Genomic DNA, 19,484 nt, shown 5'->3' with positions numbered 1-19,484 from the left:
ATACTCTAAAAATACAGTGACAGAATGCTTTGAAAAAGCAGACAAACTTTCTAGAAGTATTCTGTTCAAACCCAAAATTAAACCTAAAGATGAGAAAATCAGGTTCATAACAGGCTTCAACCAACAAGCCCAACAAATAAGAGTCATAATGCAAAAACATTGGAACATTCTGACCACTGATAGAGATCTGTGTAGGGTCTTAGAGATAAGACCGAGTGTTACTTTCCGCAGAGCCCCCACACTAAAAAACATCTTGGCGCCAAGTATGGTAGTGACTAAGAATGAATCATCAAGTTGGCTCTTAGGAGAGAACAAAATGGGTTTCAGAAAATGTTGTAAATGTAAAATGTGCAATTTTGTATCTAAGAGACCATTTATTGGTGTTGATGGCAAACAATGGAAACACAAACATAGAATAACATGTCAAACGAAGTTTGTTGTGTATGCCATTACCTGTAGTTGTGGCCTGAACTATATAGGATCCAAAATAGGCCCGCTCAAACTGCGCATCTTGCAACATTATAGGGCTATTAAAAATGGAGATCAAACCTATCCACTGGCAACACATTTTGCTGAACAACAGCAATAATGTAAAAGAAATGAGTTTCCAGGGACTAGCCCATATACCACAACATAAAAGACTTGGCAATAGAGAACTCAAGTTACGTCAACTAGAAGCCAAGCTCATATGCAAATATGATACTCTGAAACCCAATGGTCTAAATATAGACTCAGAGATGTATGTGTTCCTATATGAATGAGGAATTAAACATTGATATCCAGGTGCTAATCTATATTAACCAACACACCTTGATATGTCCATCCATTCTGCATATATGATTATGACAAGTTTACAAACTATTGTCTATAGTTATGATACCGATCTAGGTAGACCCTCTTATTGGCTGTGTGTATTATATGAATCAACACACTTCGATACTCATTTAAATTTATGGATATCTGGATGTTTTACAGCCATACTTTTGCACTGAATAGGAACTCAGGTTTCAGCTTTTGTCTTATATTGTATTTTAATGTATTAGTCACTTTGTTCGATATGGTGACTTTTCACCAATCGTGATATTGTTTTAATTTGTCATTGAGAATCAGACTGTCTATACCACAGATGCTCGCCCCGTGTAGTGAACACCATTGTTGTTTTTATATGGCCATACACTGGTATTGCCATGTTGCATTTATAGTGTGCATATATAGGGGGCTTTCACTTGAAGGCTTATTTTACTATACGGAAGCGGGCACTGTGGTTTCAGGGCAGTAGCAGCACACATTCATTTTAGGGCATTTTATGCCACTAGCGGTAAGAGAGCAGCACCGTGAAGACATTTTTTCTATCACGGTGCAGCATCAAATTAAATAGGCGCACTAGCGCTTTTACTTGTGGTCACTTTTTTTAACAGTGTAAAGCAAGTGAAGGTGAAGGGCTGTTATGGCTTATCGTCAGCTGGCATACACCCAGTATAGTAATGGGGAATTAGGAAACTCACAAAATGTGGGCAACTATGTATTTACACACTGAACAATGGCGGATTTTTTTGCAATCAGAACCATAGAGTTCTAAACAATTAACTGTTAAGGTTTTTTTTCATGTTATGTAAATGTCAACTTTTTTTACGTTATGTAAGCTGCACAGCTGTGCAGACCCAATCACCTTCAGTGCAAGGGTATAAAAACACAAGGAAACAAACGTTTGGAATCATACTAGCCTGAGGAAGCTCGCGAGTCGAGCGGAACGCGTGACGTTTTCCACCCGCTGTGGGTGAGTGCTGCATGACACCTGGTCTGCTTAGGTATTGTTATGTATGCTTTTTATACTATGTTCACTCTTTTTGGATAAATAAAATGAAATTTTGAACACAATTTGAAGTCTTGTGTGCTTGGGCATTTTTTGGTAGGTGTTTGTGGGAGAGCTTTCTCCTCCCCAGCACCTTTACCCTTCTGTTTAACATATATTGAGTGTAGCCTGCTCTAGCCCGGTAGCACCAGCTCAGTAATGAGGCAGAGCGCAATATGTTGGCTAATCATCTGCTTTACTAACAATATATATATATATATATATATATATATATATATATATATATATATATATATATATATATATATATATATATATATAAATAGTTGATTAATCATGAGTTTTGTATGAAATTGTAGTGATATATTTTTGTATATGAATGAGATGTAAATTATATTTTTTTATGATTTTCCTTATTGTGTAGCAATTCCTGTTTATAGCTTTTGAGGAGCTTTCATTGTTGTAGTGCAGGAGGGTTTTTGTCATATGAATAGGTAACCCAATGCTGCATTTTGAAACATGTGTTTAGCATTAGAACTATTTATCAAATACAAATAAAATTAAATTTGTATTCCTCCCATGCAAATCACGTTCTGTAAATACTTTCAGGGCTCAACAGCATCGATCTAGGATTTTCATCATCAAACTGCGTCTGGGAGCTTTCGTCATACTGCTGGGGTTGAAAAAGGGAGAAACCTCTTGGTCCAAGAGTTTGGTGCTGTTTTGCAAAGGCAATGGCTTGGGGGATGAGGATGATGATAGCAGGTGCTGTGGGTGTTGGGTCTGTGCTGCTGGAAGACGCCATGCCTTGGGTGCGGAAAAGCGGAGACTGTCCTTACGCAGTGAGCAGGCCCAGCAGGCTCCACACAGTGTCAGAGTATTGCAGCAGTGATTGCATAGGTCCAAAAGAGTCTGGTATCCAGGTAGGCAATGTCAAGTTGTGGATGCTAAAAGACTTACCAGGTCTTAGATGCAATGTCAGGGAAACTTCTCTTTCAAGGAGATGCAGAGGCAGGAGAATGTTGAGGTTGAAAATTACTGCAGCAGTTCCCTTGCAGCAACCTGGATGGCTGTTAAGGCACCCAGACCAGTGTCAAGAGATGCATAGAGTCCCACAGGTCACTAACTTATTTTAATGTATTATTCATAATAAGCGCTAAAAGCCCATGGGCTTCAGAGCACCACTTACCCAGTTCTTTGTGTGCTGGGAGGCCCATCCCAGGGCCTCATGGGCAAGATGAGTGCTTTTGTCTGCCTTTCCCAACCAGGAAGGTCTGTAGTGAGCAATTGTGGAGTTATGTCATCTCCAGTGAATAGGGTCCTGCGTACCAAAGTATCAGTTTCAGTAGGCCTTGTCCAGCCAGCTGAACATCCTTAATTGGACCTTGGTATGGTTAAGCAGAAGAGCTTTCCACTTCCTTCAATCTCATGGTCGTTACCTCTCTGGCAAAGGACATTGGAGTAGACTGTACGGCCAATTGGGTTCCACTGAGTCCTGTGTCTAAACATGAGTCACCTACTGGAAGGGCCCCCTTCTTATAAAGACAAAATGCTACATCTCGTTGGATTACAGCACATCTGTTGTTAGGTTCAATCCTGGCTTTTATGACATTTGCCCTTTGCCTATTGAGGTCTGAGAGGGCCTTGTCTACAGGAAGTAGGAAGGGAGTAGGAGGTTTCCGAATCATAGCCAAAACCCTCTGTGGGGTCAAGCTTGCCTCTTGGCTACTCTAACACCCCTCTTCCTCTGCCTACATGAAAACATCTCTATTAGCACCATGACTACCTCCTACCGTGTAATGAGGCACATTGTCCATCAATCACAAGACATCAAATGCTTTTGGCTGTATAAACGCATCATCTCAGTATCCACCATGTCCTGACCAGACATGGCTGATATTTAGATATTAATCTGCCACCAGGCTTCTGAGGTACACAATTATTATATTTTCAACCAAAGCTGCAGTCTATTAAAAAGCCTCTGCATGTTAGAACAGTGTGTTCCTAGCAGGTGTGTTCAGGAATGTACATATGACCTTTGAACATGCCCTGTGGCAACAGAAGGGCTGCTGCTGGGATTCTTGGTACACTGGCATAGCAAAGCGCATGTTTGCATTATGTTTTTTAGAATGGAGCATTATGAAAGTGGGATAAGATTAGCAGATTACCAGCATTCTTCTTTTATAATTAACAACCAAAAGAGCTCAGACTTCCCACCCTCGTAGAAGGGATTATGTTACACACTTCGGGGTGACCACTGCTCCCATTCTCTAAATCTATGGGTGATCCTGTCTCCAGGAGCTTCTCTGGTCCTTCTTCCCATGGATGGGATCCCTAATAAAGGTCTGCACCTGTATCTGTAAATGCTTTCCCTTGATGGGAAATGTACCTATTTCAACATTACCGAATTTAGGTTGGACTGTTGGTTGCATTCACTCTCCTAATGGTTTTCTAACAGACCTTCGATTAATGAATTGTGACTTTTCACTGTGTGTGCCCCCTGCATTCAAGTTGGAACTCAAGAAGGGTTGTCTTGGTGTCCCCATTGTCCTCACTGCAAGCACCCACCCTTCTGACAGTGCCCAAAGTTAGGCAAGCGACATTGTCACAATGCCCAACTACCAACCCTACCCAGTGCATGTCTACCCACACACGCACACACTCTGCCTGCCACCACCCAACCTTCCAAATGCCCACCATTCAACTTCCTACCCATCAATTCACCTTGCCCCATCTCGACCTTCTGAACCACCCACTCTAACCCATGCCCACCTACTTACTATCCCTGTCCAATGGCTGCCTTCCCATCCAAACAGATGTGTGTATTCCTACCCACCGAACCCATGCCTGCTTACCTACCTGCCTTAACCTATGCATCGCTGCCTCCCACCCAGTCATACCCATGCCTGATACTCCACCAGGAGGCAGTGCAGGTGTGCAACTGGGAGGGCACGGACCTGGGCCCATGGTTCAGAAGGTAGCCGGGTAACCAGGTAACCAGTGCAGTGCAGTATCAGACAGGAGATCAGCAAGGTAGCAGAAGAGAGAAGGCAGAAGCAAAGAGGAGAGTCTTGAGCTGCTTCCAGAACCAGAGATGGTTCTGCTCAAGTTTCAGAGAGGCAGGATGGCTGTTCCAGAGGGAGGCACTAGCTGAAGTGAGAGATATGCCCTTGAATCGTTGCTTGGAAAAGCGACTGGCATTCAAGGAGTTGGAGGTGGAGTAGCGAAGAGCTTGAATAGGAAGCTACTTCAGAAGAGAAAGCTGGACAATGCAAAGGGTCTTAAACTTGATCCTTGCAGCCACTGGGAGCCAATGGAGAGATTTCATTGCTGGAGAGATACGATCCCTGGGCTTGAGGCCAAGGACAAGTCTCGAAGTCCTGTTCTGGATGAGTTGCAGAGGACGGAGAGTAGAGGCAGGCAGATTTAAAAAGAATCTGTTACAGTAGTCAAGCCTCGAGAGAACCAGCGCTCAAGAGACATTGAGCTTCTGGGGGAAGGAGAGGAAAGGAAGAATACCTTTAAGGAGGTGCAGTTGGTAGTTTGACTTCTTAGAGAAGTTAGAAATATGAGGAGAGAAGGAGAGTGAGGAGTCAAAGGTGGTAGCAGGGGGAGGGCTAAGGGGGGTCGGCCAGAGGGTGGAGAGAAAGAGGGGTGCAGGTGTTCCGATGAGGAGGATCTCTGTCTTGCTGGCATTCAGACAGAGATCATTGGTGGTGCACCACTCCTGGATTGCAGACAGACAATCCGTGATGAGAGAAGGAGAGGAGGCGGCAGAGGGGAGCCTCAAAGCGAGCTATGTGTCATCTGCATAGCACTGGAAGTTGGGGCAGAGAGCAGCAATGCGGTGGGCGAGAGGTGCCAGGTATTGGTTGAACAACCAGGGAGAGATGTTAGAACCCTGGGAAACAACGCAGGTGGAAAGAGAGGTAGATGGGAGGAAGGACCCAAGTTGGACCCGGGAGGGTCGGTCCGAGAGGAAAGAAGTGAGCCAGGCCAGAGCCTGATCAGTGATACCCAGGTTATCATGGAGACGGTTGGGCAGGATGGCATGGTTGACCGTGTCAGAAGAGAGATCAAGTAGGATGAGGACAGAGGGGAGATTAGAATCAAGGTTAGAGAGCAGGTCTTCAAGGGTGTTCAGGAGAGCAGTTTCCATGCTTCTGGCTGTCCTGAAGCCAGACTGGTGGTCGAGGAGACAACCAACAGATTCAGTGTGAAGATTAAGCTGGGAGATGGCCAGCTTTTCCAGGAGTCTGCCTAGGAAAGGAGTGATAGAGATCGGCGATAGTTAGCCGGAAGGGAGGGGTCGGCTGAGGGTTTCTTGAGAAGAGGATGCACTAGAGTGCTTCAGGGGGGAGGGGAAGGTTCCGGAGGTGAAAGAGTGGTTGCAGAAGTCAGCCAGGGCTGGAGTGAGGGTGTCAATGTTGTCCTTGATGGTTTTGGAAGAACAAGGAAGAACCTGAGTTGATGAGGTTTTTCATAGTTCAGACTTGTCTAGAAACCTCGTCAGGGGAGAAGAGAGAGAAGGCAGAGAAGGGAGGGGGTTTGGACGCTGCTAGGCCAGAGGAAGAGGAGAGACTCGAGGGAGAAACGAGAGACGCAGAGAGGGTGGACAGGATGTGCTGGGTTTTAGAGGTGAAGTGAGAAGCCAGGGTTGAACAGAGGGTCTGACAAGAGAGGTAGAGACTGCGGCAGGATTGGCCAGGTCCTTGCTGATTTTAAAGAGTTTGGCAAAGTTGTTAGATGCCACAGAAACGCGGGCTTGGATGTCTGCTCTCGTCTTAGTGAGGACTGAGAGACGGTATTGTCTTTGGAGCAGGCAGCAGCCCAGTTTGTCAGAGGATGTGCAAGATACCAACCATTTCCTCTAAGCCACCCTGCACTTGAGTTGAAGGGTGACGAGATCTGATTTGTACTAGGAGTCAACCCAATAAACTGCTTGAACTTCCATATACAAACTCATACAGGAAAAGTAATACAATGCGCTCACAGGCCTTGTGGCTTGTTTGAAATCGAATTGCACTGCTACTGTGCTTGACTACGGGTTAAAAACTTTTCTTTCGAAATGCAGCTGGCTACAATTTTCTTCAGAAGTTGAATAAGGAAGCTGGTGGGACTCCCACATCCTGACAGCACAGGCTTAGCAGATGGTGGTGCACTGGCTGTTTGTGCTGTCCGGTTCTTCTTTGCTGCACATTTCCTAACGACCTTCACAGTTCTTACCATCACACGTTGCCACATTCTGATTTCCTTCCACTTTCTCTCTGCCTCTGACCCTTTCCTTCTTGTTTGCTGTAATTCTCTTAACTATTTCAGCGCTGTCTCTTGGGCTTCTCCAACCTTCATATTGAGTCTTATTGATGCTTTCAAGTGCAGCACCTGCTACCGACTAGGGGCCTGATTCATGGAAGCATTTTATAATGGCACAATCCCATAGGAAAACGTTCTGTGAATCAGGCCCTTGATCTCTCCCTTAAAACAGGCTTTGCCTGCACCCACCATACTGCACACAATCGCAGCGCAGCCAGTAAGATATCTCAGAAGGTTAAGCACCTGCTTCAGAAATCTGTGTGAGATCTGCAGGTCGCAGGCATGTAGTCCTGGTTCTCGTCAGTGTAACAAGCTGTACTCAAACTCCTGGCCCCAATGGTTTGTATAAAGAAATCCTATGCCCGTAAACATGGCATCTCGACAGTCATCTTGCAAATCTTCTCACAGATGTTCATTCTTCCTCGAGTGTCTCTCATTTTCTCTATATGCCTCTTTCATTAGCTCCCAATATTAAAAACTAAAACCAACTAGACCTATGCTAGGCGGGCGTTGCCCATCATGTGCCCTTTTTAGATTAGGCTATTAGCTGGTGCTTATAAGCTGAAACTCTTGAACTGAGGTACAGATAGGTGAGAAATTGGATGTGAGTAGGGACACCGATCTTGTGGTGCAAACAAAATGCCTTAAGTATGCCCTCAGCCACTTGATTAATTTATAGTATGCGTGTCCTCACATCTGTTCCTTGCACTGAGGTCCTGTTAACAATATGCATTGGCAAAGCAAACAGTTTTGGTTTGTGTGTAGGTATTGGTAATTTACCAGGCAATGCTATCATGTACCCAGGTACTCACAACATTTTCAAGCTGTTTCCAACCAATAGCCAGGTTGCAACATTGTGCAGTGTTTGTAAAGTGCCTATCCCAGGCACACACAAAAGCTTAAACTGTTGTGTTTGTCAGTGCTTGCTATTCTTTGCATTCTTCAGCTGAGTTTTTTTCTTTTTTCCATTACAAATGCCGGACAAGACGTGCCAGAATCCAAAGAAAATTGGCCTCACATGGGTCTAGTTGTTGTTATGTGTGACCCACCCGGCCCCACAATAGTTGGGAGCTATTTCTTTACTCCTCCTCGATGCGTTGCAAGCTCAAGATCGGTATTCCACTTCTTCATTCTCTTTGTCAATATTCTTAAAATACGTAACCATGCGCTGGTTTCTTTATTTTCTTCCCTCTTGCCCTAATTTCTCTGCTCTGTCGTCGCATTCTTTCCCTCGCCTTCTCTTTCGGTCTCATTCTCTCCACCCACTCGCTCTCTGGCACATTAGGGCCGGCTGTGGAGAGAAATACGCACTTCAAATGTCCGCCAACATCCCCGCTAGACTCACTTCACAATCGCTAATTCAGTCAAGATGTGCTCGTTTTACTCGGCTCTTGGTTTGAAAAACCGAATTTCAACAACAACCGCAGGCGGCGCTCTGTGAGGCACCCAGAATGCACTAACAGCCAGATACCCAGAACCCGAAATACCTCATGGTCGTGCCCGCTTACCTGCTCTCTGCAGCCTTCACGCGCAGGGTCTGGCTCTGTCAAGGCAGCGCGCGCTTCTCTAGACTGGCAGCGTTCACATCACGTGACCAAAATGAACTTGTGCTGCCCAGATCTCTAGAAAATATGTTTACTTGGTCTTAGATAATCTCTAGGGGAAAGTGATACAGGCTTTCCGGCATGAATTGGAAGGTAGTTCTTTTTTTGTGTTTTATTTTTGATAGAGGAAATTCCGAGCATTGTTGCAGAATTGTCTTGCACTACCCAAGTGCAGGAAGACTGGCCTCTAAAAGAAGTGCCCAGTGGTCCAGCTGTGAGTTGGAGAGTTCTGAAGGGACCAACACCAGACAGATTGCCCATCGTGCTGTGATTTCTCGATATAAGAGCGAGAGACCATTTGACAACTTTAAACATAAATTCATTGCATAACTTCCGATTAGACACTTACATTGTCCACTAACTGGCAATTAAGGCATCCATTATACAGCACCTCTTCATACACATCGTATTTATTCCTGCTGGTAGGATGATCATGATTGGCTCTCTGTTTGCCTCCTACTTGTTTGGCTGCTGTCTCGAGTGCTGTAAAAACATGCATTAGTAGTGGCGCCTACCATGACAGAAATGTAAAGGCTCTGTCACTTTAAATGTGCATTTGCTGGACAGAGATAGTAGACCATTAAAATCGTTGATTTATAGGTAAACAGATTTACCCTGCTCTCAGCTCTTTGGTGGGGGCAGGGAAGGGAACGCTTGGGGGGCAATGAAGTTCAAGGTGAGGCTCAGGTTAAGCACGCTCAATGATAAAACAAGCGCTGACAAAGCCAATAGTTTTGGCTTTTTGTATAGGCACTGCATAATGATTTTTCAGGGTTTACCACCATATGCTCAGCTACTTGCACCTTTTCCCAGATATTGGACACATATGTCGAAAATATCTCATAATTGCCAGGGATTGACTTCAAATGTCCAGCTACACAAACAATTTCATGAATTTCCCTGAAATGCCCATGTTGTGTGTGTGGTTGTGTGTGTTTGTGTGTGTGGGCATCCACTGTTTTGGTGTGTGCAGTGTGTGAGGGGGAAATGTGTATGTGTATGTGTCTATGATTAGTGTGTGTGTGTGTGTGTGTGTTTGTGCAGTGTGTCTTGGAGGGTGTGTGCATGTGCGCTATATTTGGCCATTGAGTGTGGGATCTGTGTGTGTGTGTGCAACCAATGTGTGTGTGTTGACAGTTTGTGTGGGGGCAGTATGTATGGGAGACTGTGTGAGAGGATAGTATGGGTAGAGGATGTGCATGTGTGTGTGTGGGCAGTACATGTGTGGGCACTGCCTGTAGGGGCAGTGTGTGTTTCTGTGTCAGGGGGTAGCATCTTTTTTGGGGGATTTGTCTGTGGAGAAACAGTATGCCTGGTTTGAGGCAGTGTGTTTATGTGTGTGTGGGAGGCTGCAGTATGTGCGTCGGGGCAGTGTTGGAGGGAGGTGAGCAGATTGTGAGTGAGGGGACAGTGGGTGTGTGTGAAGGAGGCTGTATGTGTAAGTGGGCAGTGTGTATTGCACAGTGTGTGTGGGTGTAGTGTGGTTGTTAATGTGTGTGGGCAATGAGTTTGGGTGGAGAGTTTATTGGGACTGTGTGTGCGTGTGTGGGGACGGGCAGTGTGATGGGAAAATGTGTGGTGTTAATGGGTGCAAAGGAAGAGTGTCTTTGGGAATAGTGTGTGTCGGGTCAGTGTTTGTGTTCATGTGTGAGGGGCAGTGTATGTGTAGGGGAAGGCAATTGTGGTGGCAGTGTATGTGCATGTGGCAGTGTGTATGGGGTAGTGTTAGTCTTTATGGGTTAGTGTGTGTGGGGGCCTGTTTAATGTGTTTTTGGGGGCAATGTGCTCATACAGTGTGAGTGTGAGGACAGTGTTAGTGTTTGTGGGCAATGCATCTGTGTGTGTGTGTGAGGGGAATTCTGTGTGTGATAAATGTGTATTGGGGCAGTTTGGGGACTGTGTGTGTGGGGGCACGGGTGTGGGAGCACGGGTAGTATGTGCGGGGAGTAGATGTGTATGGGGATTGTTTGGCGGCAGCCTGTGTGGAAAGTGTGTGAAGGTGTGTGTGTTTGGTGTGTATGTGTGTCTGTGTGTAAAGATAGGAGAGAGGATGTACATACAGGTGGACCGTTTGTGTGTGTCTGATGTGTATGTGGGTGTGGCTTTATGTGGGTGCAGTGTGCATGTGGGTAGTGTTCATGGGGCAGGGTATGGGTGTTGTGGAGTAATGCGGGAGGCAGTGTGTGTGGTCAGCATGTTTGGAGTTGTGTGTGGAGCAGAGCGGTGTGTGGGACAATATGTGTTGTATGGGCAATGTTCATGTTAGTGGGCAGTGAGTGCATGCATGCTTGTGCAGCATGTGTTGGTGTGTGGGGGGGCAGTGTGCATGTGGCTGTGTGGTGAGTTTATGGTGTGTGTTGGGGAGGTGCATGTGTGGTGTGGGGTGGAAATTCAGCCCCAGAGTGACAGGACTGAGATGCCATGTAAGGCCCTATTGTGAGAATGAAGCTGGCTGATGTTGAGACCCATTGGTACATGCAGGCCAGTTCAAAACATTGTTTTCCAACATAAGGCCTAGTGAAAGCACACAAATGGGCCCTTTTAAAGTTTACAAAAAATGGACAGGCGCTCAAGTGAAGGAAAATGTGCCTGAGAACTTAAAACTGCTGGGTGTGCCCCTTGCATTGTAAAAGACATGTTGAATTGAATGTGAATTTAAATTTGTTTAGTGCATATCCCAAGGGAACCAAATGGCAAGCCATTGGAAACCTGTCACCCCTGGTGGATTTTGAAGGTCGAACTACCAGAAGGTCTTGGCTTAATGACCTTAATGGTCTTGGTGGATTGTAGATTTTTATCTTTGTAGCTAGATATAGTGGTACCAATCCCTGTAAGCATTTGAAGACCTGGCACGGGAACTTAAACCTGATACGTTGGTGGATTGGCAACCAGTGAAGCTTCCTATGAAATTCTGAAATCAATCCTTTGCAGGGTAGTGAGAAGATCAATCGTACTGCAGAGTTTTGAGCCATTGCGCGGCGTTGCAGCTGATATTTTGGGCAACTCACCAGAAGCCCATTGCAATAATCCAGCCTGCCGTTAACAAGAGTACCAATCACAGTTGAACAATCCCCCTCTGAAATAAGGGGAAGAAGAGGTTTTAATGTTTTTAGTTGAAAATATACAGATTTTATTATCTGGTTTACATGGAGATTTAAACCCATATTCGATTGCCAGATGCAACCCAAGTTTTTAACTGAGTCTGAATACTTAGATGCAATTCCAAAGAGAGAGGGACATGGGGTCATTGGGAAAAAAGTATTCAATTTTTGTTTTGAAACAAACACAATAATTTCAGTCTTATTAAGGTTTAGTTGTAACTTATTTTCAAGCATCCAAATTCTGATATCCTCTGCGCACTTCATAATGCGTTCAACTGTCTCCACTGGTTGTCTCAGGCTAACATAAATCTGTGTATCGCCATCATATGAGTGGAATTGCAGAATAAATCGGGAGAAGATATCTAACAGGGTATGAATATACAGATAAAATAGTATAGTGGACAGCGATGAACCCTGTGGAACTCCACATTATATTTTCAACATTTCTAACAGAAAAGAGCCTAGTTTCACGTGCTGCTTTCTATCGGTCAGAAATGAATTAAACCATTTTGATGGCTTTTCTGACACCTGTGTCAGTGATCTTAGTCTAGCCTTAAGAATGGTCAAATCCACTGTGTTGAACGCAGCTGACAAATCTAGCATGACATGCTGATGCTCCCATTGTCGTCATTGTCAAGAATATCGTCCCAGACTGTAAGCAGTGCAGTCTCGGTCCCATGACTGAGCCCTAAAGCTAGATTGATGTATATCTAGGATACTATTAGCTTCTAGATGGTCTTGAAGCTGCATAGTAACGACCTTCAGAAATATTGTAGTTGGCCATAGTAACCCAGCAATCGGAGGACAATTTGCCAGAATGGTATGGTCCAGGGTGGGTTTTTATAACAGTGGCATAAGGTAGGACTATTTTAATTCTTCTGGCACACGGACATAGTTCAGGGAAGTGTTTACGAACCTTTGAATGGGTTAGCTCAAAACCTCTGCATGTTGTTTGGCTAAATAAGATGGAATGGGATCATATATGAGACTCATTGGTTTAAGTGCACCAAGAGGTTTCTCAATAGTATCCCTATTCACTGGAGTGAAATTAAATTCAGAATCCTAAGCCTTTTCCTCAGACACCAAGTCAGCATTAATTGAGCCTAGCATCGTAGTGGACTGGGCATCAATATTTGCTCTAGTTGGGTCCGTTTTATTAGCAAAGAATTAATTAAATTCATTTGCCAGTAGTTGGCTGGGATACAAACATGTATTTATACAATCCGGATTTGTGAAATTCCTGTTGCATTTAAACAGTTCTCTAGGTCTGTCTGCTGCACACTTTTACCATTCTGTACAATTCGTCTTTAGCTTGCATGATCTCAGCTTTATAGTGTTTTAGGGCCATCTTCGCCTTCAAACAATCTTCAGCGTTTGAGTTAAGCGCCATTTCTTTTCAGTTTTTCGATAATGACTTTGGCATTTCTTCAATTCTTTTGTAAAATACTGATTCCCTCTCCTTATCGTACCTACAATCTTTTTCATAGGTGCCATGAGGTCATAATGAATCTGTAATTGTTGAATTAAACCTATATAGTCCTCTGCTACACCTGTCATATACTGAACCATCTGTGGCTGAAAATGCTGTTTTCATAAAATATGCAAAGCTACAATTTCACTTAAAGAGACAGATAGCAGCATGTAACATGGATTTCAAAGCAGCACAAGACTGAGATCCAGAAATCTACAGTGAAGCCAGTCACTTTGCATTTGTCACGAATAAAAACACATGCTTTTCAACATTCAAAATGACATAATTTAAAAGGAGAGGCCCACTTCTAAAAGTGAACACTAGTTTCCTATGCCTTTTGTGGGAATAATACTGAAAGTGAGACTCATATCGTTTCAACTATTGTATTAAAGAAAGACTTTATTCATGGACAGCAGGCCCAGATGCAATACTAAATGTTACATGTTAAACTTATTGGGCCTCATTGTAAGTGTGCCAGTCCAGAAACTAGGGTGCCAATAAGCTCACAAGCACCCTTGTTTCTGGATGGTAAAACTACGTGGCTGCCTGCCGTGGCCGCTGCACTCGACAGGTCTGGCCCTGCTGGGTGCAGCGGACAAGGTAGGCAGACTGTTCACTGAAGCGCTGGCTCCGTTAGCAGCGGTGCCAGCGCTTCTGAGTACCCACTCCCATAGATTACTATGGGACTCTATGGGAATGGGGACTACATTTTACAAGCGCCTGACTTCCGGGCTTCTCGGGCTGCTGGACTTGCAATCTCCTGGTGGCACCGGGAAGTCAGTCGCCAGTAAAATATTACACATCCGGTGGCAACCCGCGGTAGCACCGGCAGGGTGACCGCCGAAGTCGTAATGAGGCCCATTGTGTCTATTTAAAATTCTATCCTTTCAGAAATATGGATGCAGCTTGTTTTCCCCACTGAACTGAAAGATCTGTGCCTCTGAAACTTTAACCTCAAGACCTTTGGGCTGTGCTCACCAAGAAAACAGGTCTTGTTTTCAGGTTAAAATGTAAAGAAATACAAAACGTTAGATCAAAATTGTGGAAGGGTCAGATAAGCCAGTCAACAGACCAGACCTCTTGGGCTGTCATGGCCCCAATACAATGCCTCTCAGAGAATGCTAATGGAACTTCAAAGACTGTTACACTAGAAGCCAACAAAGAGCCAAGCAGATGTCCAAGTCATGTGACTTTGGATAAAATGAAACTGCCTGAGTTTTGAGAAATGGAAACTCAAAGATGACCCATATGATGTCTTTCCATTTGATTAACATTGGACTCCTTTTTGCTTAATAACAGGAGAACCATGCGTCACAATGAGCTCATCCAGGACTCATTTAGAAGCTCATAAGAAGACTGTCAGTTCTCTGTACATCTTAATTTGATGTATAGAATTTGAGCTAGGAAGAAAACGTTGATCCTGGCCTTCTCATAATTCAGAGGACCTTGAAATTTGGTGAGCTGATAGACGAATTAGTGAGTGTTTTGCGAAGTCTGATATTTATAACTATTTCAGCTCAAGAATAAACCACAAAAAATGATAGCTCCTCCCAAGAAGGTTGTGCCACAAATAAAATGTGAATTCCCTGAGTCACCAGAAAATGTAGAATTACATAATATATATGTTTATGCTGTTATCTGAAAGGAGAAGATAGATGACATGAAGTGATATTCAGAGAAAACCAAAAATAAATGTCATTTAAAATGATTAATGTCTCTCCTCCCTCCATCATCCATAATCCAGACCTCCTAAACTCCCTGTCCTATCGGCTATCAGTGGGGGGATTGTTGGGTGGGGAAGGAAGAGCGGTGTCCATTCCATAGCGTGTGAGTATTCATAATATGTAAGTGTCATCAGCACTTGTATAATTTCAGTTTTCAATCTAAAGAAGATCAGAAGGACAAAAAGAAGAGAGCAGGCAGATAAGCTAAGACTGACAACAACAGAGAGCTGACAAAAAGGAAGGCTAACACCCAGGAGAGCAGAAAGACAGGAGACCCTGGGACACTTGCTGTGGATTTCGGCCTGGAAGCTGGGAGCCCTTCTGAGAGAGACCTGTGGCTGGAGGGACACTGCTGTGAATAGAGACCAGAGGTGGAGGCTGCCTACGTATTCCCAAAAGAGGATCTGAAATCAGGCTGACCTCCTGAGCTGAGAATAGAGACCACCTACGGAAGTAGATATAGCCCAAAAGCTATCAGTTGTGTCGGGAACTTCCTGCATTAATCCCTTCCATTTTATTGTGGGCGAGGGGTTGAAACTGTGTAAACCCTTAGCAGATTGTATTAAAGTTAATTCAAATAATTCCCATATAGATAAGATCACAGGATGGTTTTTGTTAATATTCAAAACTAACAAATTTCATGCCAAATGTGTTACAACCATTATAGTCAATAAAGTCATTTGGTGACCCTATTTTCCTGTAACACCTGACTTCCTTACTAAATAAGAATCCCTAAAACTCTGCCTTTCAAGTGAAAGTGGTGTGTGCAAAACACAGTTTACCTTTTATTCTCAAATCAGAATCCCAAAGCACTGCATTTCATTTGAATGTTTGAGACCCAAATGATTTCCGCATTGAGTTCATTTCCCAACCTTGCCTTTCAAATCAAAAGCCCAAACGAAATTCCCATTATATTCCCACTCCCTGTACCTTGCCTTCAAACCTAAGGGGTCATATATAAATGATGCCTCAGGGTGGAGGGTTGCTGGGAGAAAAGAGCATTGTGATAAACCAAGCAATCACTGTGTGTTTTTGAAGTTTCCTATCTGTTAATGGGAAAAGAAATCCTAAGCGTGTTTTGACTTAAAATCCAACCTGTGTTTGCTGTGGTAACTGAAAGTCTATTAAGAAATACATGTCAGTCCATTGATGCAAATAATTTGAATTTGTGATTATTGTGTTGTGACATGGAGTGGGAGGCTGGTGTTATTGTGATTTGTTTATTATTCATTGTAAAATGTGAATAAATATACACTATTATTTCTATACACCGGCCCGGTTCCTAGCTTATTGGTGATCCAGATACAAATCTGTTGAATGATGTTATACAGGTTTGAGGCCTAACCAAATTTGAATCTGCTGAGAGCTTTGTTGATTTGGGGGGAAAGGAACTCCCTGAGTTGAGAGTGACCGTCCAATAAACTGTGACATATTGGGGGCTCGTCCGTGATTTGGTTAAGAGTTTTCAGTTGTGACATTCGCAGTAGCAGAAGACTATTAATTTGGTTGTAATGGCATTGCAGTGGACAGAAAGTTGTGTTTGCATTGTTAAGAAGAAGAAACTAAGCAGGAACGGTTTGAGATTTTGCCCCTGCATAGAGAGTATTTAAGGTTACAGAACACATTTCAAAATGAGCACCATAGAAATCAATAGGACTAAGAAGCCTCTCCTATCCAAATTTATTATCAAAGTTGAATGGGTGGAGGAAGAACATGAAATCGGGTGAGCCAGAATGATGCAGGAGGTTACCTCTGCAAATGTTGACATGTGGCAGGATAATGGTCTGTTACATCAAGCTCTAATAGACTATATTTGTATTTTTATTTATGCATTTGTAACGTGCCAAAGCCCGTAGGCATCAAGGCGCAGAGAACAGAGCTTGATTAGAGCAGCAATAAGGTCCCATAAAGGGACGCGATATACTAAATTAACAGAACAGATTGATTTTCATAGCTTTTTTGAAAGCCAGTAGATTTCTCTCACATCTTAGGTCTACAGGCAACTTATTCCATGCTATAGCAGCTTTAACTGGGTAAGTACTTCCTTTCCCCTTCACACATGAGGCTCTTGGTCGTTCCAAGTGCATGGTGTTTTTAGACCTAGTATTTCTGACTGAGGTTTGTATGGAAAAAAGTGTTTTGAGGTAACTAGTTGCATCACCAAACAGACATTTATGGGTCAGAATATTGTACTCAATTGTGGCTTCGGCAGGAAGCCAGTGTAAAGCTCTGCTATGTTGTGAGATGTGCTTGTGCTTGGCTACATCTCTTACCATCCGTACGGCCTCATTTTGCTAAATCTGCAATCTCTTGAGACAGTCTTTGCTTGCTCCGCCCTATAGCACATTGCAATAGTCCAATCTTGATAAGACTAAGGCTCTTTCCAATGTGGTGCAATTAGTTGTAGAAACAAACGGTTTTATTTGGCGAATAAGCCTGTGGTAATAGTGAATATTTCTTGTCACATTAGCGACTTGAACATCCGCTTTAAGATATGCCTGTTTGGATTACATGTTGATCAATGCACCATGTGTCATGTGCCCCTCCAAGTTTATTTCTTGCTTTATCAGATCCAAAGATCAGGAGTTCTGTCTTTTGCCCTTTTAAACAGAGGCCATTGTCCATCATGCAAATGTAGATTTTTTGGTAGTTGGACATAATCAACTCTGTGTCCTTTTCGTGGTCTCCACTTAGTCTAAAGAAAAGCTGAGTATCGTCAGCATAGTTTGTGAAATACAGTTCCAGTGACTCAAGAAGGTCACATAAGAATCTGCAAAATACATTAAATAGGGCTGGCAACAAACAAGCTCCTTGCGGAACACCGCAAGTGATCTGTTCTAATTTGGAAGATGCGTTTTGCCAAGTAATTTTTGATGTCCTGTACTTAGGAATGATCGAAACCATTTAACAGAGTTAGGGGAGCAGTTCCAACTTTCCTGTATGCATTTTAACCATTTGGAGTGGTCGAGAGCCGCTGAAAGATCTAAAATCATCAGCAAGTTGACTTTGCCATCGTCCACTATGTGTAATATTTCTGTCTGGAGATCTAACATTGCAGTTTCAGTCCCATGGGCGGATCTAAAACCATATTTTGAAGTTGAGAAAAGAGACGTACACATTGAAGGCCAGACGGGGCTCATTCCATGTTCTGGAACTGTTTATTGTAATGGAAGCCGAGCAAGAGTGTGTCATCCTGCCTACAGGGACAGCCTTACTCCTTGAGGTCTAACGTGGGGAGGACAGCTGGTTCAATCACCTTCATTCATTTGAGCACAGACTTTTCTTTTTGCATACATTTCTTCTTTTTACACTTTTTTGTACAAGACAGGCATTAGGTTGTGTTAGCATAGGCCATTTTGACTTGAAAGACTGCACTAGGACTGCATTATTTATTATTTGATGGTTGAGACTACTCCTATCTTAGTTATAGGCAGAATAGGAGTTTCTCCAACACCAATAATTTCAATAAAGGTTTTAAAAACTGTACCCATTTTGTCAGTGTCATACTTGTGATACCATGCCTCCTGTAAGGATATTTGGCGTGTTACAGCACAGAGTACAGCACTACTGCACAGGTAGCATGTTTTTTGATGCAGCACCACCACATGGGTGTTGTGCATTGCTATATGTGTTGCCAGAGTAACATGGACATATAAGTAAAGACAGGCTATTCAGTCAAAAACGATTTTTACATAAAAGATGCAAATCTATTTTTACAGTTAAAAGCACACATGTGCACATTCAAAATGCACACTATTTTTCACCTGATATGCCTTTGTTGCAAGAGACACATTTGAAAATTAATAACTAACCTTATTAATAACTAACCTGACTAATAAAACTTCATTTAACATAACCCACTAATAAAAATGTGTCTCCACTGCAGAATTAGGCCTACTCTGAAAGTGAACTTTTAAACGCACATTCATTTTCTTTTCTCTGCTGCTCTGTCCACATAACTACAGGAAGCAAAGAGCTCGAAGGAACAGGAAATCAGTTTGTTACAATTGCCACTGTAGAAGTGAGCCATTGTGTAGTGAGGGAGGAGATGACATGATTGATTCTGATTGGAGCAGCGTCATAGCAAGTATCATGCTAGAGGCTGTGATTAGAACTTTGCTGGAGAAGCTTGAGGGGAGGGGGAGAACAATCGAGATCTGGCAGAGCTGGGAGAAGGATCTTTTACTGGCTGGGGCATTCCTGCTGCAAAAGCTGAGAGTTCCAGGCAAGAACCCCGGTTTGAGAACGGCAGACGCTTGTTCTCACTGGGGTTGATTTTCAAGGGAGCCAAATTCAGAAAGAGAATAGCCGGAGAAAACTCATGCTGAACAGATAAGGTAATTATAGAAGCGAGTGGGACCTGTGCGAAAGTGTGCGGAACTGTTCAGTCAGTGTATTAAAGGGAGTCTCAGTCTCTTATCAGCATATTTAATGTTACCAATTGAATATATTCTCGCA

At 43.5% G+C, this 19,484-nt stretch overlaps 1 protein-coding gene across 1 annotated transcript in view; it reads right to left on the bottom strand.

Moving 5' to 3' along the window:
- The window catches only part of LOC138447639 (ultra-long-chain fatty acid omega-hydroxylase-like), a 368,008-nt gene extending 359,282 nt beyond the window's left edge, over nucleotides 1–8,726 (bottom strand). The window contains exon 1 of the mRNA XM_069603846.1: nucleotides 8,635–8,726. The gene's annotated coding sequence lies outside the window, so the exon portion shown is untranslated. The remainder of the gene's footprint in view (nucleotides 1–8,634) is intronic.
- Nucleotides 8,727–19,484: the final 10,758 nt, after the last annotated feature.

Source organism: Ambystoma mexicanum, chromosome 3q (genome assembly GCF_040938575.1).
Source record: "Ambystoma mexicanum isolate Mex_15411 chromosome 3q, UKY_AmexF1_1, whole genome shotgun sequence".
NCBI classification, from domain to species: Eukaryota; Metazoa; Chordata; class Amphibia; order Caudata; family Ambystomatidae; genus Ambystoma; species Ambystoma mexicanum.
This window is presented reverse-complemented; position numbering and strand designations above follow the sequence as displayed.